The sequence below is a fragment of the Ipomoea triloba genome, chromosome 6 (genome assembly GCF_003576645.1).
Source record: "Ipomoea triloba cultivar NCNSP0323 chromosome 6, ASM357664v1".
NCBI lineage: Eukaryota > Viridiplantae > Streptophyta > Magnoliopsida > Solanales > Convolvulaceae > Ipomoea > Ipomoea triloba.
Window position 1 is genome coordinate 5,553,620 of NC_044921.1, and position 6,574 is coordinate 5,560,193.

Below are 6,574 nucleotides of genomic sequence, written 5' to 3' on the forward strand. Positions count from 1 at the left end.
TCTCTTTTTCATAAACCAAAGAGTTTGGTTTCCGACCGAAAACCATAGATGGTTTCTAATCGGCCAGTGGTTTGTGATCAGAAACTAGTGATTTGTAGCAAAAAGATATGAAGATGGAGAAGGATGGAGGAGAGGAACGTTGCTCTAAGTCTTTGGGGAAGTCTTTTTCCAAAAAATGACCCTTATTTTCCTTTGACCCAAAATTAATTTCTATTGACTTTGGTTTTTCATGTCTTGCCAAACACTGAGCCTGAAAAATGATTTTCAAAAATCATTTTCCGAATTTTCAAACAGACCTTAAGTTTAGAGTTTCAACCAACTAATAAGTCAATACTCAAATATTTAGTAATCTAAAAATCTAAAAACTTAATAAGTGTCAATGATGGTTATATCCCTGGTTTTTGTCCCTTTTTTAATTGCTTACCTTTTTGTACATTATGTTCTTAATGTTGTACACTGCATTTTTATGGACTAGAATGCCCAGCATATTCCGTTACCGTTAAAGTTGACTAAAGAACTATTAAAGTATAAATTTATTTTCCACTCATTTTCCTCCATATTTCCCCTATTTCTTGGGCTTTTCCTTTCCTTAATTTTCCTTAATCTTCCGTTTTTTTTTTTTTATTTACACCAATACAAGAGAGAAGAAGTAAGATCCTTCACTTAAGGATCTGCAATTTCCCTATTTCCCCGACCTAATTCTTCGCTTTTCCTTCCCCACGATGTTACGAATCTTCCACCTATCTTCCTCCCCAGATTCCTCCCATCATTCATCTGCTCCTTCATGTGAGGATTTACACGCTCAACAGCTGGAAGAAGAGTTGCAATCAATAGCATTCAATGAATATGAATATGACTTGCGCTCAATATTTAAGCCAAGGTAAATTCCTTAATATTTTTGTTAATTTTATATATTGAATCTCTTTAATTTTCCAATCGTTGTTACGGGAAGGAGGGTTTAACGCTAAAGCATTCGTTATTCCAGAGTTTACAGCCAGAAATTGGATTAATTTAGGATAAAACATATATGGATTAATTTAGGATTTTATTCAGTAGTGTATATACCAAATCCTATTAGTGGCCGGGAAATTATTCTGTGATCAGATTTTATTCAGTAGTGTTTAAGAGATATATCAATTATATTCTCTAAAAAAAAAACATATATGAACAATGGCTAAATTAATGTTATTCCTTTCTCAATTTTTATTTTGTTTTTTGAAAAGTTTCTTGATTTATCTCTTTTTTCTTTATTTAATTTTGGAATATTGCTTGATGTTAGGGGTATTTTGCTATTTAAGCACTACCGTAGAGGCAGACACTGACCACAGAATAAATGTCTCTTCAAGTCCACCTACAGGTTCTTACTTCTTCTCTTTATTTCCGTTGTCAAAGAATAATTGCTTCATGTTCTGCTATTTGAGAATGTTTTTCTTGTAGTTTCCTCTCTAGCAAACATATGAATCAACACATTGCTATACACCATTGATAGAAACAAACTATTCTCCATTTATATTTTTGTATATTTGTTTGGGATATATATGCTTTCTGTTATTGATTTTTGGTGAGTTGAGGTGATATCCACCTTCTGCAATGAACACACCTACCCCCTCCAAAAAACCATGCAAAATGGGAATACTGATTGTTCTTATTTTCATGCCCGGCCTTTTTTTATCCACCAAAATTCTCAAGATTTAAATCTCCACTTCAATTCATAAATTTATTCTTATTTTCACATCTATAATTTATAGAATCCTGTACATAAGTATATTGTTTCAGTTTGGGTGGTTGGTGGTATTTGCTGTGAATTTGTGAAGGAAGAAGTGAGGGGCGCATTTTTGAGACTTGAAACTCAAAAGCAGTCAGTAGAGCCGGTTTTGAGACGAACCAAATTCACTTCTTCCAGTAGTGTCAAGCTGTTATTAATAACCTCTAACCCATTTCTGCTTTGATTCATATGTGTATATGTTTACATTCAGAATATGATCATCTAACCCATCTCACATTGGTGTATTTGGCTTTCATGATAATTTGGTTTGCAATTTTGAGTTTAATTTGCTTTTCTTTTAAATAAATAATAATCAGGAGAAGTGGAAAAAATCATTATTTTTGATACAACCTAACAAAGCTTTTGTTCTGCTTGAATGATATTGACTTCATTGTTGTATGATTTAACTACGTTATGCATTTATTTCTGTTTTCTATACCTTGCTTTTAAATGATCTTCATTGTCTTTGAACTTTTATCACAAAGCCGCAACCTGTGCAGAACACTGCCATAGTGATGATCTTTTGATATTCTTTTCCTTTTGTTTTTTAAATGATCTTATTTTTTCCAGTAGTGTTAAGCTTCTTCCAGTTTAATAAAGTATCTGTTTGGAGTATATATGCTTTCTGTTATTGATTTTTGTTGAATTGAGGTGGTATCCACCTTCTGCAATGAACACAGTTTGCCTCCTCCAAACAACCATGCAAAATGAGAATACTGATTGTTCTTATTTTCATGGCCTGCCTTCTTTTATCCACAATAATTCTCAAGTTTTAAATCTCCACCTCAATTCATAAATTTATTCTTATCAAGTTTTAAATCTCCACCTCAATTCATAAATTTATTCTTATTTTCACATAAATCTCCACCTCAATTCATAAATTTATTCTTATTTTCACATCTATAATTTATAGAATCCTGTAATTTATTCTTATTTTCACATCTATAATTTATAGAATCCTGTAATTTATTCTTATTTTCACATCTATAATTTATAGAATCCTGTACATAAGTATATAGAATCCTGTATATAAGTATATTGTTTGAGTTTGGGTGGTTGCGTATGGCAAAATGGGAGAGTGGTTACAAATGGTCACCTTATCCACTTTCCATTTCCCCCCTAACTTTAAAAATTACTAAAAATAATAAAAACAAATAAAATGCTAAGCTTTCTACAGACCAGCCCTTTCCCATCACGGAAAATGGCTGAAGCTGTGATGAGCTTCACGATTATTTTCGACAACAAAAAAAAAGAAAAAAAAAAAAAGAAAAGCTTCACGATTATCAAACTAAGGATTCATAGCCTCTCTCTTCATTGTCCATCAAAACTTCTTAAACCAGTAAGTTTTATGGTGATTTTCTATTATCCCTATTATTATTAGTATATTATTATTTTTAATCTTTATTTTCCTTTATGATATTCCAGCTCGGGCAATGCTTAAATTCTGCTTTTAACTCTTGCAGTAGTTACCAATTCCATGGATCCAAGTTGCACCCTTCTCAATTATTAGCCTATATTATTTGTACCAATTACTTGTAGCTTATAATAATAATAATAATAATAATAATAATAACAATAATTATTATTATTATTATTATTATTATTATTATAGTAATAGTGATGAAATATAATTTGGATAATATTTCTATTGCTACTGCTTCTTCTTTTTTTAACATTTTGAGATGGAAGCTCACTTTGCATATATATATACTACATTGTCATAACATATATATATTTTTTATTTAATATTTTTTCAGCAATGGAATCTCGCATTTTAATCCCCCAAATCACAACTGAGAAAAAACAATGGAGTTGTAAAGTTTGTGTTATTGAAAAGTTGAATACAAGAGAGTCAAAGAGCAAACCTGGAACCTTGTACAAGCCTATAACATTACAAGATGAAGCGGTTACTCATTTTTATTATTTCTGAACTTCAAAATTAATTCTATGTTGTTAAAATGATTGATTATATTTTCAAATAGTTTTGACATTTTCTTTAAAATAATTATAGGGCAACAAAGTTCAAGGAATGACTTATCAAAATGATATTGAACTACTTGATGAAAGGCTAAAGTTATACTCCACATATATTGTCTCTAATGCATTACTCTCTCATGCTAATCAATTTTTCAATGTCCCAGATGAGAGGTATAGATTTTTTTGGTCAATTAATAGGAAAACTCTAATACAAGCAGTCGACAATGACGTCCAATTGGATTTACAACCTTCTTCTGACATGGATACAAAACCCTTTGGACAATTATATGATTACAAATCTAAAAGACAAGCAATAAGTGAGTTTATATTCTTTTCATACATTTTTTAATTTCTTTATACATTTATTCAAATTTAGAAAATATTGTGACAAACTAATTGAACTATATTTATAGATATCATTGGAGTCGTGATTTCTAAACTACCAAGAGAATTTATTGTGACCAACAGGACAGGACAACAAAAGCCAACGACTTTGTGATCGTTGATGAAGAGTATGTTTTTCAATTTATTTAACTCCAAAGTTTTTAAATTGTCCATTAGAATTTCAAAGGAAACATGATTAATTTTAAAGTTTATTTTATTTATTATTTTTAAATTATTTTCTTGCATTGTGTATCAACTAATAATAAAATATTATTGTCAACTAATCTTGCCATGATCTATTTATAAATTTTTATTGATGTCCTAGGCTTAAACCTATCATTTTCACAATGTGGGGCAATTTTACGGTTTGCCAAGGAGTTGAAATTGACAAAGAGCTCCAATCAGGAGATTATCCCGTTGTTCTTGGAAGAAGGATTACTGTCACCCCATATCAAGGTATGTATGCAAATTTAATTAATATTCATTTCGATAAGTTAATTATAAAAGAATGAGTATCAATAACATGATCAAGTATTAAATGTACTTGTTAGAAAGCCTAATTTTATACACCATAAACATTTTCATTATCAATTAATTGTAATTGATATATTTTTGTACCATTAACATTTTCCTTATCAAGTATATGTTTAACATGTTAAATAGGAATTTCCTTATCTACAAGAACGGACTCTGGTGTAGAAGTGAATCCGTTTGGTAAACGTGCTGATGCTCTTAAAGAATGGTAATCTAAATTCATTCTTTATCATTTAAATGTTCTATTTGTTACACTTGATAAATGATTATATGTTGTTGACAAGGCGAAGACTAATTCTTTAGTTATTGAAAGATTGATTGTTGAAAAAGCACATAACAATGCTGTAAGTGAAATGGCAAGCCCTCTTGATCAACAAATATCACCAATTTCAGATTTAAAGAAGTCATTTGATCAGGTTTCGCACTAATGTCACATCCTTTAATTGTTCATTTTCTTTATAACTTGTTTTACTCACTTTTATTTTGCTATTTTTCTGCATGTATTAAAAAATCAAGTCAAAAGGAGTCTGGGTTAAATCAAAGATCACACTCAATAACGAAAATCCTACCTACTACATTGGTTGCAACAATTGTGATAAGAAAATTAATTGTAATGATGAAGGTATTAAATTCCAATGTATGTTTTGTGGTCATGCAAATGCGGTTTCTATCAAGAGGTAAAATCATGACTCCTCAATGAAATTATACACATACTTTATTATATCTCACAGTAATCATGATGCAAAATTTTTACTTTGTTTTGTTTTTTTTTTTTTTAACAGATATAGACTAATTGTTGAGCTGTTTGATGGGACAGATAGAATTCAAGCTACTCTGTTTAATCGTCTTGTGGATAAGTTGTTTTCCTTGATAGAAACAGAGAATGAAAAAGATGGCTTTGATTTTCAAAAGCTACAAAAAAAACTTGATACACCGACTTTTGCTGTGGAACTTAGGTGTCAAACCCAAGATCGGGGAGGAATGACAGTGGTCTACACAGTTGCATCTATTTGTGAAGATATATCAACTTCATCAATTACCGGTACTAAAAAGAAACTTGCCTTTGGAGAATCTAGCAATCCGGTAGAAGATTCAACAAATTTACCTCCATCAAATGTTGACAATAACTATCTAGAGAAAAACGTCCAAGAATTGAGTGAAGTTGTGATTTGTACTTAAGTGTTTATGTTATTATTTCTTTTCCTGTTACAATAATCAATGATTCAAGTGTCTTTAAAGACAAAAATAAAAATTATTGACTTTGAGTAATTTTTATATTTATTAGTTATATTATTGGTTATAATCAATAATTATTTCAGTACTTTTAAAAAAAATATAATTTCACTACTTTAAACATAACAGGGTGTAGGAATAGTCCTAAATTCTCATTTTGGTAGAGAAACATGAAAATTTATAATCAACAGGTGATATCAATCAAATTAAAAAACTTCAAAGTTAATAAACTTTCATAGTGAAAGTAAAAATATTAAAAACAAAATCTTAAAGTCCATAGTCAAAATAAAAACATTAAAAAGAAAAATAAAAAAAACATATAGATTTAGAAAGACAAAAAGAAATCAAACAAAGCCATGGATGCTGCTTTATGTTAAAGTAGAATAATCATTTTCAGGACTTCCTAAATGAAAAAAATGAGCTTCCAAAATCAATGCAACTATATAGTGATAAATTTATAGTGAACTCAAAGAATTAAGAAGAATCCTAACAAATTATGAATGATGTATCAAAATGTCCTACTCCTCTATGGTTAGGTAACTCCATTACCAAAATTAAGTGACTACAAGTACAACACTTAAACTCCATTACCAAAATTAAGTGACTACAAGTACAACACTTAAATTATAATATGACAATTACAACATAAATACATCAACTCCTACATCAATATTTAGTCAT

The 6,574-nt window shown here is 29.7% G+C and overlaps 1 long non-coding RNA gene across 2 annotated transcripts; it reads left to right on the top strand.

Moving 5' to 3' along the window:
- Positions 1–583: 583 nt before the first annotated feature.
- LOC116023808 lies at positions 584–5,935 on the top strand. 2 transcript variants are annotated; one of them, XR_004099426.1, is made up of 9 exons: positions 584–880; positions 1,280–1,357; positions 3,523–3,671; positions 3,777–4,059; positions 4,156–4,254; positions 4,452–4,582; positions 4,790–5,076; positions 5,177–5,337; positions 5,443–5,935. It is a non-coding gene; the product is annotated as an uncharacterized LOC116023808 (long non-coding RNA). The 2 variants fall into 2 exon arrangements; XR_004099425.1 differs by having other exon boundaries at positions 3,523–4,059.
- Positions 5,936–6,574: the final 639 nt, after the last annotated feature.